Source organism: Citrus clementina, unplaced genomic scaffold, assembly GCF_000493195.1.
Source record: "Citrus clementina cultivar Clemenules unplaced genomic scaffold, Citrus_clementina_v1.0 scaffold_1, whole genome shotgun sequence".
Taxonomy (NCBI): Eukaryota; Viridiplantae; Streptophyta; class Magnoliopsida; order Sapindales; family Rutaceae; genus Citrus; species Citrus x clementina.
This window is the reverse complement of record NW_006263303.1, coordinates 16,518,852-16,538,647: the sequence shown is the minus strand read 5'-3', so window position 1 is coordinate 16,538,647 and position 19,796 is coordinate 16,518,852. Positions and strand designations below refer to the sequence as shown.

General features: G+C 36.6%; 2 non-coding genes across 2 annotated transcripts; both read left to right on the top strand.

The window, feature by feature from the left end:
• The first annotated feature begins 5,383 nt into the window (after positions 1 to 5,383).
• LOC112096047 lies at positions 5,384 to 5,490 on the top strand. The gene has a single exon (XR_002904205.1). It is a non-coding gene; the product is annotated as a small nucleolar RNA R71 (small nucleolar RNA).
• An 11,340-nt stretch (positions 5,491 to 16,830) lies between these two features.
• LOC112096037 lies at positions 16,831 to 16,937 on the top strand. The gene has a single exon (XR_002904195.1). It is a non-coding gene; the product is annotated as a small nucleolar RNA R71 (small nucleolar RNA).
• Positions 16,938 to 19,796: the final 2,859 nt, after the last annotated feature.

The following is a 19,796-nucleotide window of genomic DNA, read 5'->3' as shown; positions in this document are numbered from 1 at the left end:
TTTTCTATTTATTTATTTATTTTGCTTCTTATTCGTCATGGTTTAGTTGAAGATGTCACGTGGGGAAGGTGCTAGGAATGCCTCTAGCTTGAGAAATACTTCTAGTGTCGCTGATGACACTGACCTAACCTTACGTGAGATGGCCAGCGAAGGTAAATGCATGCAATAGTTAGATTGATAGAACAACAAAGTAAGTTGATTCAAGATATGGCTAGAGGTTAAGTTGGGGCCTAAGAGATTGTGCCAGCTTAAAGACGAGGTGGTGGAAAAGATCAATGAGCTATGATAAGCTTAGAGCGGTTTAAGAAATTGGGACCACCTACCTATCAGGGGACTACTGATCACATAAGAATAGAGGCATGACTAAAATAGATGGAGAAGATATTTGTGGCTATTGGTTGTAATGATGATCAAACAATGATATTGGCCTCATTTGTCCTTCAGGGTGAGGCAGATCACTGGTGGGATGCAAAATCTCATCTTTTAAGGGCTGGGTTGCGAGATGCACCTATTACTTGGGAGTTATTTCTGGAGGCTTTTCATGAAAAATATTTTCCTGAACGAGTTCGACATTAGATGGAAGCTGACTTCCTGAAATTCACTTAAGAAACAAAGTCTGTTGCAGAGTATGAGGAGCAATTTACTGCTCTATCTTGTTTTGCTCCTACCTTGGTCGCTAATGAGGGTAGTAAGTGTAGGAAGTTCCTGAATGGGTTATGACCAAACATCAAAGAGCAGTTGCCCATCCTTAAGCTTAATAATTATGCCGATTTGGTGGATCGTGCCATTATTGTAGAAAGGGATATAATTCAATCTCAAGCTGCGATCTAATCGACATAATAATCAGCCAATAAAACATGATGGCAATGGTAGTAAAGGTGAACATAAGGGCTCTACTAGTGGGTCTATTCAAGAGAATGTACCATTTTGTAATCGTTGTGACAAGTACCATTATGGCACTTGCTATTTAAATATAGGGGCTTGCTTTGGCTGTGGACAGATTGGGCATAAGGTTATGGATTGCCCAAAGAAACACAGTGGTAACATAGATTCTGCCGAGAACCAAAGAAAAAAGCCATGTGTCTTTGCCATGATGGAGCAAGATATTAAGAAATCAAATAATGAAGCCTCGGGTGCATTACCTATTTTCCATATAAAGCCTTGAATTTTGGATTATGTGTTATTGTGCTTTTCCTCCATCTTTTTTTTATTGATTGCACTATAGCTACAGTTTTTTAGCATAATATTTTTCATCCCTTGAATTTCTATGGTGCAATAGTAGGATATGAGGTATGATTTATAAGGCCATTAGGATTAGCTTAGGGTCGGATGAAGTATGGACTAATATGATATTTTCTCGATTGCCCCTTATTAGAGGTAATTTGAAATATACCATTTGAGACTGGTTTGCTTATGAGTTGAACTAGAATTCATGACAAATTTTGAGGATGAAATTTTCTTTAGGAGGGGAGAATTGTAACACCCAAATTTCTATTGTTTTATTTTGTTTTAATGGAATTTATAAATGGCATTATTGCCCTTACAAATAGGGTTATTCATGGGGTAATTTTTGAAAAAGGGTTATTCATGGAGTAATTTTTGGAAAAATGGTTATTTTTCCAAATTTAATAGAGTTTCTTAAGACCCCCTATAAATTCATATTTTCCCTCCTTCCGTAACCCTAAATCCATGACATTTCTTCTTTTTCTCTGCTGCTTATTACGCTATTATCCAAACTCTAGGATTCAAACCTTTGTTTAAGAGGGAATCAAAGCGATTTGTGATGGAGGTGTTTGAGGATCTTAGAGGCTTAGAGGTGTGTTAGTTCAAATTCTTTTATCGAGGTAAGTAACTTCATTCCTAATGTATTGGATATGTATAATTATTTTAATATTATTATAAGTATTTTTATACTATTTAAAAGATTAATTGATTTTCAAACAAAATTAGTTTATGTAAATGTTTTCAAATATGAAAAATTATGTTATTTTTGATAAGGAGCGTTTGAGAAGTGGATCAAAGAAGAAGTGACCTTTTACAGCTTGTGCTGTAGCAGTGCTTCCAGCAACAGGGGAGTACCCCTACCCGCTAGTTTATTTTACTTCTTTTTGCAAAAAAAAAATAACTTTTCTTTCATTTAGTTTTAATTTTCTAATTCATTTTGCATGTCTTTTTATTTAGTGTATGCATGTCTGGTTTATGTGGTTTTATTTTGTGTGCTTGTGAGGACACAATACTATTCAAGTTTGGGGGGGTTGTGTTTCTGAGTGCATGTGTTTATGCTTATGTTGTGTAAAGCTCTGTTATCTAATATTTGTGTATGGATTTGAAAACCTAATGAAGATAAATTGAGTGTTATTCAATATTTATGAGAAAGCCAAGTAGAGATAGTTATAGATGGAGGTTGAACTTCTGTCCCGACACTTAGACTTTGGTTGAGTTTTATGAGAATGCTGCAGCAGAGCCAGGAAAACAAAAAAAAAAAGAGTAGAAAATATCTCAAGTTTGGGGGAAAATTTTTGTTGGACTGTGCCTATTATGAAATAAATTATGCTCCAATGGTTTAAGTTGTTGAGTAACCAGGGTTGAGTATGCACCCCATATGCAAACTTGAGTCCAAAGGCAACACGAGCTACGAGCAGTGCTGCAGCAATTATAAAAAAAAAAGAAAAAAAAGAAGAAAAGCAAAAAAAAAAAATGGTGAGAAAGAGGTCCGCTACCTAGGATACGTAGTAACCTGGTCTGTTCATGAGCCCCATGTTCAGCCTTGAGTCAAAGGCGTCCAAAGGTATGACCTAGATATAACATCCTGAATGCGTTGCTGCCGCAACTCTGACATGTACTTTGAATGAGTAATTGGGTGTCATCATTACAAGTGATAGGCATTCACATGAAAGATCAATGTTGCATTGAAGGGTTTAACAAAAAAAAAATATTATTGTAGCACAGTTTGAGTTTATTTGTGAATTCTACTCCCCCATATGTGAATATATTTGTGTTCTATCTCTGAATTATATGTCTGTGTAATGTGGTAGCACCTCTGGAATTTGATCAAAGTGGCACACACACACTTTGGACAGAATGAAGCCTTAAGTCTATAAAATCTGATCAATCCATTTGCTGCTGCAAAAGCAAAAAATGCCTCTATTGTTTAAGAATCTTCTGTTATATGTCATGTTGTAAGTGATGCTGCAGCAATTCCCTCATGCTCGTTTTACCCACATTTTTTTTTACTTGCTGCAATTTAACACAATGACATAAAAAATTAGATGCACGATTTTAAAAAAAATAAAAAGACAAATTAAATAATTTAAAAGCTAAATTCAATGCCTTAAAAACTTGAAACAACTTCCCTTATTGGGTTGCCTCCCAATTAGCGCTTGATTTTAGGTCTTTCAACCCGACCTTTCTTGTTTCCTCAACCTGGATCTTTCAAGAACCGATCCCTCTTTAGGTTTTTCACATCAGCTCCCAGATAGTGCTTCACTCTCGGTCCGTTAACTTTGAATTCTTGTTGGTCTGGAGTGAGTTCCCTTTGTTGGATTTTCTCGTCAATTCTGAAAGGTTGCTTCTCTCTTGACCATGCTATGTTAGTTGCTCCACGATCTACACCATTAAGTTCTTCCAATGTTACAGCATTGATTTCTTCCTTACTGCAGCAACTGTGTAATTTCTCTGCTATAACAAAGTCCACAACACTGATAAAATTACAATATTTAATCTCATCGAGACTCTTTATGGCATCTAGCACATTGAATGTAACTTGCTAGTCATTTACCCTCATGGTTAATTCTCCTTTTTGAACATCAATTAAAGTCTTTCCCGTGGCTAAGAAAGGTCTCCCTAGAATGATTGGCACTTCTTTATCTGCCTCAAAGTCTAGCACAATAAAATCCACTGAAAAAATAAATTTATCCACCTTCACCAACACATCTTCAATCTTCCATTCTGGATATGAATGAGATCTGTCAGCAAGTTGTAAAGTCATTGTTGTTAGTCTACATTCACCAACTCCCAATTGCTTACACACTGATAAAGGCATGAGATTAATGCTAGCCCCCAGATCACAAAGTGCTTTGCCACTGTTTTTAGTGCTTATGGAGCAAGGGATTGTGAAGCTTCCTGGATCCTTCATCTTCTGCAGTATCTTACTCTCTTGTGTTAGAGCAACTGTCTCAAATTCTCCAAGTCTTCTTTTCTTTGTCAAGGTATCTTTCAAAAATTTCGCATAATTTGGCATTTGCTCTAGAGCTTCCACAAAAGGAATATTGATATGTAGTTGTTTCAGCACTCCCAAGATTTTGCTGAACTGCTTGTCTAGTTGCTTCTGAAATCTTTGAGGGAATGGCGGTGGGTGCCTAAACTGCTGTGCTGCAGCAGGATGTGCAGACTGCTTCTCTTTTGCCATGGTCTGGGTTGGTGCTGTAGCTTCCTCACCATCAGGTGCTCGATCATAACTTTCTGCAGATGCTGTAGCAGAACTATATTGATTTGCATTATGAAAAGTGGAAGACTATGACGCCTTCTCTACTTGAGTGTCTTTTTGGCCTTGGGTGGACTCAATTCTTCTTTTTGGTACACCAACGAGACTATAAACATCCTTTCCAGATTTCAAGTTAATCACTTTGCAGTGCTCTTTCCCTTCTCTTCTTGGGTCCTCTGTATTACTGGGTAAACTACCTTGAGGTCTGCTGCTCAATGTTGTAGCAAGATGTCCAATTTAATTTTCCAAGTTTCTCAAAGATACAGTATGACTTTAAACAACTGCTTCATTCTTCACAATATAATCCTTAATCAAACCTTCAAGGGAGCTAAGTTGATCATTGTTGATACTTCTTTGCTCTTGATTTTGCTGATAAAATCCAGGTGGTTGAGCAAGTCTGTTCTGTCCACTAGGTGCTGCAGCAGTCTGGTTCTAATAACTCCATGAAAGGTTCGGGTGTTGTCTCCATCTAGGGTTGTAAGTGTTTGAATATGGATTGTCCTGGTTCTGTTTATTGAAGCTGCCCACATAATTGACTGAAGTTGGATTCCTAAGACAATTGTCGAATAAATGCCCTTCTCCACAATAAACGTAAGACACATCAGAAATTTAGTTAATAGTTGCTAGAGCAGTAGTCATAGCCTTTACCATCTTTGTTAATGAAGCTACTTGGGCTGATAATGCTGTCAAGGCATCTACGTTATGGACTCCTGTTGTTTCTCTTGTTGCAGCTTGTCTAGTTGATGGCCACTGATAGTTATTGTTGGCTATCCTCTCCAAAATTTCATAAGCCTCATTGTAAGACTTAGATAATAAGGCCTCATTTGCTGAAGCGTCCACTATCAATCTAGTGCTTGGGTGAGACCATCATAGAAAGTTTCCAACTGTATGCAGCAAGGAATACCATGATGAGGACATTTTTTTAGTAACTCCTTAAAACTCTCCCATGCGTCACACAAGCTCTCATCTTCAAGTTGATGGAAAGATGTGATCTCGTTCCTCAATTTTGCATTCTTGGTTGGCGAGAAGTATTTCATCAAAAATTTGTCAGCCAAATCATTCCATGTAGTGTTGGAATCTGGTGGTAGAGAATTCAACCATGCTCTTGCTTGATCTTTCAAAGAAAACGGGAAAAGTCTGAGTCTCAATGCTTCCTGCGATGCTCCAACAATCTTGAAAGCATTACTCACTTCCAAAAATAGCTTAAGATGTAGATGAGGATCTTCTGATGGCAGTCCATTAAATTGTCCCACTGTTTGAAGCATCTGAAACATCATAGGTTTGAGTTCGAAATTGTCAGCTTGAACGTCGGGTCTAACTATTCCTGGATGTATGGCTTGAGGAGTCAACACTGCATAGTCTCGAATGGCTATATCTCTATCATTCGCAATGTGAATAATGTTGTTGTTCCCCGGCAACGGCGCCAAAAACTTGTTGATTGATTTATATAATCAATTATTATCAATACCAATGTGCAAGTATACACAACAAGTAATAAAGTAATGAGAATTCAAGATCGTCTCCAAAGGAATTGATGTTACTCAAAATGCTAAAGCAATCACAATAGTGCAAATCAACTAAAGATCGAAACAAACACTTGTCAAATTATTCTTCCGTAACCAATAATTATGAGAGATAGAAATAAACTAATACTTGTACGAAATAAACTAAGTTAATTGTGTCTAAGATTCAATTGAGAAAATAGTAGCTGAATGATCAAACTCTCCTAATAGGGTGACTGTGGATTACCGAATTAGCACCAGTTGTTATAATAAGTGCTGCGGCACTGGGCAGAATAAATCTGCATCCGCAGCTATCGCATGTTGGAAATCTCATACCTTTAAATCTACTAACAATGACCAGTTGCTCATAAATTTAAGGTATGACTTTATGATCTTTAATCTCTTTCCCTTACAAGGTGAACATCTATGTCTAAGATATCACAAATCTTAATTTCAAGTATCGCCCTTATGGGATTTAAGTTAACCTAATTCAGGAAACTCGATTTAAGAACAAGTAATACTCTAATAATATCCGCAAAGAATTTTCTTTGTCGTTGTTCCAGGATTGCTACAGCAATAGTAATGGTTGCTACAGCAATAGTTACAGCAACTGCACTGTTCCAGATTTGTTTCAACTCTTTTGTAGCCATGTTCTTTTCTTATTTTTGCAAGCCTATTGCATAGCATTCCTTCCATGAATTATAAGCTTCTGGAAACCTATAATTATGCACACAATTTGAGCACAAATTACTTTAAATCAAGCAAAACTTATTAAGATTGACTAAAATGATTATTTATGCAAAATGTAACGAAAATGCAATAGAAATACATAATTTACTCTCTAAGTAGTATTGATTTAAGTCTAAAACTGTTATGATAACTCTCATTTCATAGAGTTATCACACACCATAACATATATAAGACTAACTACATCACTAGTATATGGAACACGAGCCATGTAATCACACTCTTCTTGAGATGTAGGACATGAAGAAGAGCTTAATTTGAAATGAGGAGCTAGAGGAGTAGAAACTAGTTTGATATTGTCATGCATCCCAAACCTTTCTAGCACTTTTTTAAAGAACTTTTGAGTCAACCATACACTATTATTTTTTTTTGTCTCTACGAATTTCCATCCCAAGTATTCTTTGTGCATTCTCGAACTTAGAAGCCACCTGCTTATTTAATCTTTCAATCTCACCTCTATTTTTCAAAGCTACAAGCATATCGTCGACATAGAATAACAAATAGATGAAAACTCCATGTTATAGTTTTCTAAAGTAAACACAGTGATCGTGTTCACTTCTAGTGAATTTCTACCCTTGTATGAATTGATCAAATCTTTTGTACTACTGTCTTAGTGATTGTTTCAATTCATATAAAGTTTTAATCAATCTGTATACATGATTCTCCTTTCCAGCAACTTTGAAACCATAAGGTTGAGCCATATAGATTTCCTCCTCCAAATCTCCATGCAAGAATGCTACACCGTCTTAATATCCAATTGAGCCAACTCTAACTCATATTCAGCTACCAAGGCAAGTAGGATACGAATAGAATTAATACTTTATAACTAGAGAGAACACTTCATTATAACCAATACCTTCCTTTGAGCAAAACCTTTTGCTACGAACCTTGTCTCGTATCGAAGAGTTGTTTGATTTAGAGAACCTCACTTTTTGGTGTAGACCTATTTATTGCCAATAACCCTTTTTTCCTTAAGCAACTTCACAAGTTCGCAAGTCTGATTTTGATGAAGAGACTTCATTTATTCTTCCATGGCTAACTTCCACTAACCACATTTACTACAACATATAACTTCACTGAAAGTGTTAGGTCGTCGTCATCAATAACTGGGCATAGGCTACCACCATGTCTTCAGTAAGCCATCCGGGTTTCTTTATCTCTCTTTTCGGTCTCCTTGTTGCTATAGTATCATTTTCAACTTCTAAATTTTTAGTTGTTTCTTCTTCTTATGGGACATCAACAGAAACTTCTTCTTCTTCATTTCGTGAGGTCTCCTCTAAAGTTGAAATCGTCCCTGATGTAAAACTAACTGGTACGTATGGAGTTGCATCAAACTCCACCTACTACAATGTCTCATTGGTCTTGGTCTCTACCTACTGAGATCTTGAAGCCTTTAACATAAAGGCTTCATTAAAAGTGACATCTCTACTATACAAAAACTTTTTATCTTTAAGATCCCACAACTTGTAGCCTTTAACTCTACATTTAAACCCCACAAAGATAGCTTTTCTTGCACGAGGGTTAAACTTATCATTCTTTACATGATAATAAACTGGACACCTAAACACACGAATGGAGTCATACTATTGTGTATGTTTTCCAAACCACATTTCCATAGGAGTTTTACCTCCAATTGCAGTAGAAGGCAACCAGCTTATTCAGTGACTTGCGTAGCTCACAACCTTAGCCCAAAACTTTTTATCTAAACTAGCATTAAATAAAATACACCATACTTTCTCCAATAAAGTACGATTCATATGCTCAGCCATACTATTCTATTGCGAAGGATGTCTCACTGTGAAATGTCTTTTTATACCCTCACTCTGGCATACTTGCAAGAATGGATTAGACGTATATTCATCCCTATGATCAGAACGCAATACTTTGATCTTTCTGCTAGTTTGAGTCTCCATCAGTTTCTTCCATTTCACGAAAATCTCTATAATCTCATCCTTTACTCGCATAGTGTACATCCAAACATGTCTAGAGAAATCATTAATAAATGAAACAAAATAATGGCTTCCATCAACTGATGCAGTCTTGGTTAGTCCCCATACATTGTTGTGAATATATTTAAGGATCTCACGAGTATCATGATTTGTCGTGCCAAACTTGACCCTTGTTTTCTTGCCAACAACACAATGATCACAGAATTTTAGTTTACAAGTGTTGGTACCTTTCAAAAGTCCATGCTTCATCAGAGTTTGTATAGACTTTTCTCCAACATGACTTAATCGTACATGCCATAGCTTAGTGGTGTCATTGTGCGCCTCAGAAACATTAGCTTTATCAATTGTACCTCCTTTCAAATAGTACAAATTGTGACGCCCAACCCCTGTAGAATCACCATAGTCCCATATGTAAACTTAATTGTGTCATCTTCAATGGTAACCTTATAGCCTTTAGCCTCGAAGCCACCAATAGAAATTAGATTTTTCTTCAAAGTTGGAACATTTCTAACTTCTTTCAATTCTCTGACCATTCCGACGAACAATTTGAGTCGAATTATTATTATCCCCATTGTACGACTAGGTTGATCATTTCCCATCATAACTGTATTGGATTCTAGATCATGAAAATCTATAAATCATTCCTTTATGGGACATAAATGATAGGTTACTCTGGTATCAAGTATTCACTCGCTCAAATTAGCCACGTAAGCTGAGGGCGTAATACTTAGTGAATAGTCAGAGTCTTCATCTTTATGTGCCATATTCGCTGCTACTAGTTTCCTCCCATATTTCTTCTGAGCCTTCGAATAATCTTTCTTCCAATGGCCTCTTTCAGAACAAAAGGCACACTCATCTCGAGCTATATTTCTACTTCTTGATTTGGACTGAGAATTTTTTCCACCATACTCTTCTTCAGACGGTACTCTTTCGAAATGTTTATCATTATTCTGAATTTCTAAATTGGTCAATGCAATGTAGACATCCTCAAAGATGATTACGCTTTTCTCATATAATAAAGTAGTCGCAAAATGACTATATTCTTCTAGAAGTGAGTGCAGTAGAATCATAACCTTGACTTTATCCTTAATATCTTCATCGAGATTCTTCAAATTAACAAGTAACATTTTAAATCTTGAGACATGATCATGCATTAACACCCTGGACTTCATTTGAAAGCTATATACTTATCTCATTGCTTGAAGGCGATTTTTAAGACTTTTCAGCCGGTACTTCTCCTTCAATGTACGCCACAAAGTCATTGTGCACTCTTCATCTTTCACCAAATATTTCACCTCCTTGGTCAAGCAAGATCTGATCTGACCACAGGCTTTCTCGTTCATACGATCCCAAGTTTCTTCGTCATACAAGTATCTTTTACTTTTCAAAACAACATCAAGATCGATTTGAATAAGAGCATTCATAACTTTGCACCTCCAAATGCCGAAATTGATTTTGCCATCAAACTTTTCAACATCGATCTTCTAGCCTCCTATAATAGGTGCCGAAAAGCGATGTGACAAGTCTCGTATCCCACTTGAAGTATCTGCTAGAATAGTATGGGTAGATCTCTCCCCACTCCTGAAAGTTTCACCTTATATCGTTTTCTCAATAAACTATTCACACTTAAGAGATTAGTATGTATGAAAAATGCACCAAGAAAGTTCCCAAGAAATACTGGAGAGGTCACACCAGCCCCACTTAAAACCCAGTCTCTTTAGGCACTTATCGCCTTTATGACAAAACTTTTCTATACATGCACAAATCCAGACCACTACATAAAATATTGATCCTCTCAAATCTAAACGGCTAGCTCCACCATATTTGTGAATAGTACCATATACATGAATAGTACCATATACGTGAATAATGTTGTATACTCCAGGTACAAACCATCAACTCTGATAACACTTGTGCACAGAATGTGGAATCAAGCTCACCAAATAATTACAAAAAAATGAAGGATAGAATTTTATGTGGTTCGGCAATTTTACCTACGTCCACGAGAGTAAGATAAAATAATTGTATTACTAACAATTATTAGAGTACAATACTTGAGTGAAGAAACCTTGCTTCCCAAAATGCAAATACAACCAATACTTTCACACACTAAAAGGAAAATCCTCTCAAATACACACACTCTTCAATTGCTTAATCTCTCAATAATTCTTCACTTGAATTGTTTCTCTCAATTTTGGGATGATTTCAATGAACAATTGCTCGTCTATTTATAGTTTTACCCTACCATTCATGCTAGCCATTTTCAAAGCAAAAGTCATGAGTGCCTTTCAAATTTTCAAGGTTCGGTGCCAACATTTAGTGTCTTTATGCTACCAGCTCAGATGCTTTTGTAAGTTACAAATTTAATATGGATAATTTTTTTGTTGTCCACCCTAGTTTCTCTATATACAATAAACTTTATTAGTTTAATTGTTAATATGCAAGTTTTTCTATAGTGTAGCTTTGTGACAATTTTTTTTGAAACGTCAGGGAAATGTCTAATGAATTTGAGAGACAAAATGATAATTTACATGTCAGTTGTGAAATTTGACTTTGATTGGGTAATTGAGTGTTTCTTAGTTTCTAATTTGAGATATTCTTGAGTAAACATATTCTTAGCAAAGCTAACCACAGACACAACATTAGATTCTCACTAGTATTTGTTAATATGTTGGGAATTGTCTAACAGCTTTAATTTTTCAAGATTTTCTGATAACTCACCTAAAGAATATTGCAATGGTAGCAAGACTATAGCTTGCGTCATTCATATGATTAGCACAGAACATATTGCTTCTCTTTCCTGTCTTTTCTTCCTCTCTTGTGTTCTGAATTTGTTCAATATTTCTCTTTTCTTGAATTCTAGCATCGAATTTAAACTTATTTCTTCCTAACTAATCAAACTCAGAGAAATCATTGATTGGCCATTTAAAATTTATCTACTTGATTGATCATTAAGGATGATCATCAGGCAGTTTTTATTGCCCTTTAAACTATTTATCACGTCAATATTCTTTGGTTTTCTAACTGAGCTTGTTACTCCATTTTTCTTCTGTGTGTGCTTTTGGCTGGAAGAAACAGTTTATTTGAAGTGGGGCTCACTAATTGTTCTTTCCCTAGTGAATTAACGATAGGTTTAGATCTGTTTCCTTTTGTTTAACTTATCAGCTCACTTTCTGTCCCCATTGTTTAATGACTGATTTGCACCATTAGTGGTTCTACTTCTCCATCAAATAATATGTACACTAATATCATCATGAATGCTATAAATGGCTTTTGTATCTTATGATAAAAGTAGTTAGAAAAGATTTATGGTTTTAATATCAAGTTCTTTAAGCTTCAAGTATGCTCATTGTGTCTTTTCCGCAGTAACTTCGACGGAGTACTTGCAACACCCTAGACGAATCCCACATCGGTAAAGCACGGGAGAGATGCTGGGTTTATAAGAGCTGATCCACACCTTAATTGGCAAGACACGTTTTGGGGTATATGGGCTCCCCATGAACAAAACCGTATAGGCCTTGTTAAGGCCCAAAGTGGACAATATCTTTCCAGGTCTAGATTGGGTCATGACATTATGGTATCATAGCGGCTCCGCGTGTCCTCTTGGGCAATGGTGGGGAAAATCTCAATGAGAACGATGAGTCCCTTAAGGGGTGTATGTAACACCCTAAGCAAATCCTACATTGGCAAAGCACGGAAGATATGCTGGGTTTATAAGGGGTGATCCACACCTTAATTGGCAAAACGCATTTTGGGGTGTATGGGCGCCTTAGAAACAAACTCGTGTGGGCCTTGTTAAGGCCTAAAACGGACAATATCTTGTCAGGTCTGGGTTGGGTCATGACATTATGGTATCAGAACGGTATGGATCATATACCCCAAAACGCGTCTTGCAAATTAAAGTGTAGATCACTTCTTATAAACCCAGCATCTCTCCCGTCCTTTGCTGATGTGGGATTTGCCTAGAGTGTTACCTAACACAGACCTGACAAGATTTTTTCCGCATGGTTTTGTTCGTCGGGAGCCCATAAACCCCAAAACACGTCTTGCTAGTTAAGGTGTGGATCACCCCTTATAAACCCAGCATCTCTCCCGTGCTTTGTCAAAGTAGGATTCACCTAAGTTGTTACATACACCTCCCCTTAGGGACTTAGCGTCCTCGCTGAAGTTTGCCCCAACATCGCTTAAGAGGACACGCAGAGCCGCTCTGATACCATAATGTTATGACCCAACCCAGACCTGGTAAGATATTGTCCGCTTTAGGCCTTACCAAGGCCGGCACAGTTTTATTCTTGAGGAGCCCTGTTGGTTATTTTTAATAAGCAATTACTACCAATGCCAATGTACAAGTATACACAACAAGTAATAAAGTGATGAGTATTCAAGATCCTCTCCACAGGGATTAATGTTACTCAAAATGTTAAAGCAATTACAATAGTGCAAATCAAATTAGGACCGAAACAAACAATTGTAAAGTGGTTTCTAACGTAATTAAGGATTGTGAAAGAATTAAATAAAATAATACTATAATGAAATAAACTAGATTAAATGTGTCTAAGATTTAATTGAGATCATAGTAGTTGAATGATCAAACTCTCCTTATGGGATAACTTTTGTTTGTCAAGTTAGCATCAGTTATTATAGCAAATGCTGCAGCACTGGGCAGAATAAATCTGCATCCTCAGCTATCGCATATTGGAAGTCTCATACCCTTAAATCTATTAATAATGACCAGTTGCTGATATACTTATGGTATAGCATTATGACTTTTAGTCTCTGCACCCTACAAGGTGAACACCTATGTCTAGTGTGTCACAAATCTTATTTCAAGTATTGCCCTTACAGGATTCAAGATAACCTAATCCAGGAAGCTCAACTTAAGATCAAGTAATACTTTAATAATATCCGCTAAGACATGCCCTTTTACTGCTCTATCTTAACTGAACATTTGCTTGTATAGTATATAGAATGAAAAACCTGATCCTTTTTTTGCCCTAGTACTGTTCCCACAGAATGATCACTAGCATCACACATCAATTCAAATGGTAGAGTCCAATCTAAGGATATAACTGCTGGAGCAGTGATCAGAGCTTTCTTTAATGCTCTAAATGCTTGAAGGCAATCTTTTTCAAAGTGAAAAGGTTTGTCATATTCCAACAATGAGCATAGTAGTTTAGCTACTTTGGAAAAATCCTTAATGAATTTTCTATAGAATCCAGCATGACCCAAAAAACTCCTAATACCCTTTACTGAAGTTGGAGGTGGCAGTTTATCGATTTCCTCTATCTTGGCTTTGTCTACTTCAATGCCATTATTAGATGCCTTGTGTCCCAACACTATTCCTTTTTGCACCATGAAATGGCACTTTTCCCAATTGAGTACTAAGTTGATCATCTGACATCTTTTAAGAACTTCTTCCAAATTGTGTAAACAATCATTATATGTTTCTCCAAAAACTAAGAAGTCATCTATGAAAACTTCTAAAGTATGCTCTACCATATCAGAAAATATAAATATCATGCATCTCTGAAAGGTTGTTAGAGCATTGCATAACCCAAAGGGCATTCTTCTGAAGGCAAATGTTCCATAAGGACAAGTAAATGTAGTCTTCTCTTGATCTTCTGGAACTATAGCAATCTGGTTGTAGCCTGAATACCCATCTAAGAAACAATAGTATTGTTTTCCAGCAAGTCTGTCCAGCATCTGATCTATGAATGGAAGTGGCAAATGGTCTTTCCTTTTGGCTTTGTTGAGCTTCCTGTAATCCATACATACTCTCCATCCAGTCACTGTCCTTGTAGGAATAAGTTCATTCTTCTCATTAGCTATTATTGTTATCCCTCCTTTCTTTGGAACACATTGAACTAAGCTTCGCCCATGAACTGTCTGATATTGGGTATATGATTCCAGCATCCAACCATTTGATGATTTCCTTCTTCACCACTACTTTCATAATAGGGTTCAACCTTCTCTAATGCTCCACCGAATTGCTGGCGCAATCTTCTAACAAGATTTTATGCATGCATATTGATGGGCTTATCCCCTTTATATCTGCCATAGTCCATCCAATTGATCTTCTGTATTTTCCAAGCAAATCTACTAGACTCTGTTCTTGACCTGCATCCAAAGTAGAAGAAATGATTACAGGTAGTGTGTTATTTTAACCAAGATAAGCATACTTCAAATGTGAAAGTAACAGTTTTAATTCAAGACTAGGAGGTGATTCAATAGATGGTAAAGTTGTTTTTACTTCCCTGTCTGAAAGATTCAGGTCTTTAATAAACCTGTTATGCCTATCAGATTATTGTTTGTCCATCCAATCTGTCTGAATTGCTGCAATATCTTCCTCTTCTACATCCTCAAAGGTGGTGACTTTGTCAAGTGCATTACTGCAGCATCTGTCCATTCTGTCTGTTACAACAAAATCCACTACACTTAGGAAATTGCAATCTTCTACTTCATCAGGGTTCCTTATAGCATCTAGTACATTAAATGTAACTTGCTGATCATTCACTCTCATGGTGAGCTCTCCTTTCTGTACATCTATCAGAGTCTTTCCAGTTGCTAGAAAAGGTCTTCCAAGTATAATGGGTACCTCTTTATCAGTTTCAAAGTCCAATACAATGAAATCCACTAGAAAGATGAATTTTTCAACCTTCACCAGTACATCCTCTATTTTTCCTTCAGGGTATGCATGAGATCTGTCAGCTAATTGCAGAGTGACTGTTGTTGGTCTGCATTCCCCTACTCCCAACTGCTTAAATATAGATAATGGCATCAAATTAATACTAGCTCCCAAGTCGCAAAGTGCTCTGCCAGCATACCTAGTTCCTATAGAGCAAGGTATTGTAAAACTCCTTGGATCTTTCACTTTTGTAGGAATCTTACTTTGGAGCATATGACTACTTTCTTGTGTTAAAGCAACAGTTTCAAACTCTCCCAGCCTTCTTTTTCATGCCAATATATCTTTTAGAAATTTCACATTATTTGGCATTTGTTCCAAAACTTTCACAAAAAGTATATTTATGTGTAATTGCTTCAGCACTTCCAGGAATTTGTTGAACTGCTTGTCTTGTTTTTGCTTCTGGATCTTTTGTGGGAAAGGTGGTGGATGTCTAAACTGCTGAGTAGCTTCAGGAGATATCAAACTTTGTTTGTTTGGTTTGGTACAGGTTGTGGTTACTGGTGTTGCAACTTCTTTTGCAGCATGCTCTGGTTGAATTTCCACTGCAGTTGTTGTAGCTTGGCTCATGTAATTAATGTCTTGATGGAGGGCTTGTTGTAACATGCTTCCATTTTGAGGTGGTTTTTGTGCTGAATTGAATTTTATCTCATTTTTGTCACATCAACTGGGGTATCAACATTCTTTCCATATCTCAAATTAATTACCTTGCATTGTTCTTTGCTCTCTCTTCTAGGATCTCCTGTGTTGCTAAGTAGGCTTCCTTGAGTTCTGCTGCTCATTGCTGTGACTAGTTGTCCCATTTGGTTTTCTATGTTTTTCAAGGATACAGCTTGACTCAGCACAATTGCTTCATTCTTTGCAATGTACTCCTTAATCAGTGCTTCCAGTGAAATGATTAGATCCTGACTGATATGCTTTTGTCCTTGACTTTGCTGATGAAAATCAGGTGGTTGTGTGTTTCTACTTTGTCCTTTTAATGCTGGAGCACTTCGATTCTGACTACTCTATGAGAAATTCGGGTGTTGTTTCCAGCCAGGGTTGTAAGTATTAGAATATGGGTTGTTCTGAGGTTGTCGATTGAAATTACCCACATAGTCTACTAAAGCTGGATTTCCAGGACAATTATCAAAGTTATGTTCTTCACCACAGTATACACAAGAAAGTTCAGTAACTTGCTTTACTGTTGCTAGAGCAGATGTCATAGTTTTTACCATGTTAGACAATGAGGTTACTTGTGCTGAAAAGGCTGCAATTGCATCTATGTTATGTACCCCTGCTGATCCTCTTGCTGCTGGTTGCCTGGCTGAAGGCCACTGATAATTATTATTGGGAATTCTCTCCAGAATTTCATAAGCTTCAATGTAAGATTTGGATAACAGGGCTCTATTTGCTGAAGCATCCACCATTAACCTTGTACTCAGATTCAACCCTTTGTAAAAAGTTTCCAATTGAATGCAGCAAGGAATACCATGATGAGGACACCTTCTGAGCAATTCTTTGAATCTTTCCCAAGCCTCGTACAAACTCTCATCTTCAAGTTGATGGAAGGAAGTAATCTCATTCCGCAACTTTGCATTTTTTGTCGGTGGGAAATATTTCATTAGGAATTTATCAGCTAATTCATTCCATATAGTGATGGAATCAGATGGTAACGAATTTAACCATGCTCTTGCTCGATCTCTTAAGGAATAAGGAAAGAGCCTTAGCCTCAAGGCATCTTGTGTTGCTCTAGCAATCTTGAAAACACCACTTACTTCCAAGAACAATTTAATATGAAGATGAGGATCTTCATTTGGCAATCCATTGAATTGACCAACTGTTTACAACATTTGAAACATCACTGGCTTTAACTCAAAATTTGCAGCTTCTACTTCAGGTCTGATGATGTCAGGGTGTACAACTTGAGGAGTTAACACAGCATAATCTCTTATATCTCTGTATCTGTCATTAGCCATGTAAATAATATTGTTATTGCCTGGCTGTCTCCCGTTAGCATGTTCATTTTGCTCTTCTTGAATGTTGACTGGATGTAAGGGCCCGTGAGGATTCAAATTTCCCGCATCCTCCAAACTATTCATGCTTGAAGTAGTTTTTGAATTCCTTTGTTCCCTTCGCAATCTTCTGACAGTCCTTTCAATCTCAGGATCGAATTGAAATATCACAGATCTGTCTTTGCGCATGCATGTACCGATCTGGCAATAAATAGAATAAATCAAATCAAATTTGGCGCTATCAAGATTTACTTCACACTTCAAAAATAAACAATCAATCCCCGGCAACGGCGCCAAAAACTTGTTGGTTATTTTTAATAAGCAATTACTACCAATGCCAATGTGCAAGTATACACAACAAGTAACAAAGTGATGAGTATTCAAGATCGTCTCCACAGGGATTAATGTTACTCAAAAAGTTAAAGCAATTACAATAGTGCAAATCAAATTAGGACCGAAACAAACAATTGTAAAGTGGTTTCTAACGTAATTAAGGATTGTGAAAGAATTAAATAAAATAATACTGTAATGAAATAAACTAGATTAAATGTGTCTAAGATTCAATTGAGATCATAGTAGTTGAATGATCAAACTCTCCTTATGGGTGACTGTTGTTTGTCAAGTTAGCACTAGTTATTATAGCAAATGCTGCAGCACTGGGCAGAATAAATCTGCATCCTCAGCTATCGCATATTGAAAGTCTCATACCCTTAAATCTATTAACAATGACCAGTTGCTGATATACTTATGGTATAGCATTATGACTTTTAGTCTCTCCACCCTACAAGGTGAACACCTATGTCTAGTGTGTCACAAATCTTATTTCAAGTATTGCCCTTACGGGATTCAAGATAACCTAATCCAGGAAACTCAACTTAAGATCAAGTAATACTCTAATAATATCCGCTAAGACATGTCTTTTTGCTGCTCTATCTTAACTGAAACTATTAAATGGGTGGTCAACCGAAATAACAGTTATATTCATAAAAACTATTAGAGTAAAATGCTATAGCAGTGCCATAACAACATATAAGAACAGTCAAGAACCCATTGGATTATTTGTCACTCAACTACAAGTAAATTTAGTTCATAATCTGAATGAGAAAAATAAACATAAATATATTGATCTCGGAATACATCAAAACAATTAAAGGAAGAAGATAAATATAAGTTGAGCACAGTGAAAGACAAATCCAAATAATTCTGCACGATTCTCCAATGTTTCCGAAACAACACTCTTCAATTCTAATCTTCTTCTTCTTTCCTTTGTAATTATTCTAATGATAATTCCCTTGCCGCCTTTCTATATGGTGCACGCCTCCCTTTTATATTACAAATTAGGGTAAACAAAAGCCCATGAGCGTGCATGCGTTAAATTAGGAAACATGTGCTGACTCGCGCCTAAGTTTTCTCCCGCATTGCTCCCAGAGTGCTATAGCACGGGTTGCTCTAACATCCGTAACAGCACCGCATCATTCCCGATTGAGCTTTTCTTCTTTTGTGGCCATCTTCTTTCCTCCTATTGCTCCTCTAATGTCTCAACATCCCCTCATGAATTAAGACTTTCTGAGAACCTACAATTATGCACTTGTTTTTAGCACAAATTACTTTGATTTAAGCAAAACTTATTAAGACTCAACTAAAATGAATGTTTATGCAAAATGTAATAAAAACACCTTATTTGTTCTCTAAGTGATCTTGATTCAAGTTTAGAATTGATGTAATAACTGTCATTTTCTAGAGTTATCAAGCCCATATACCCAAAAATATGTCTTGCCAATTAAAGGGTGGATCACTCCTTATAAACCCAACATCTCTCTCGTGCTTTACTGATGTGAGATTCGCCTAGGGTGTTACATACAAACCCCTTAGGGAGAGTCCTCGCTGAGGTTTGCCCTACCATCGCTCAAGAGGACATGAGTGAAATGCAAGTTATGCAACCCAAGAAGGGGGTGAATTGAGATTTTAAATTTTATGCTAAACAATTCGCGTAACAATTCAATCTAATGCCTTAATGGAATTGAAAACAATAAATTCAATATAGAACAATAACAAAAGAGTAAGGGAAGAGAAAACAAACACAAGAATTTTTACGTGGTTCGGCAATCCCAGCCTATGTCCACGTCTCTAAGCCAATCAAGCTCGAAGATTTCACTATCCAAGCCTCCCAAAGCTTCAAGTTCTTACAATTGACTTTTAAGGTATCAATGAACATTTTAAGGTATCTCCTCAATCTCTTCACCCCAAGTGTTTCTCACACTTGTACACTTACAATTTGATAAGAAATGAAAATTGCAACAAAAACTCTCTTTAAGAGTGGATATGCAAATAATAGCACAAAAATGATTCAATAAATGATGATTTGCGAAATGGAAGCTCAATATGTGTTATATGATCTTGTTTATATTTATATTAGTCTGTAAAATGAAGTTGGAGTTG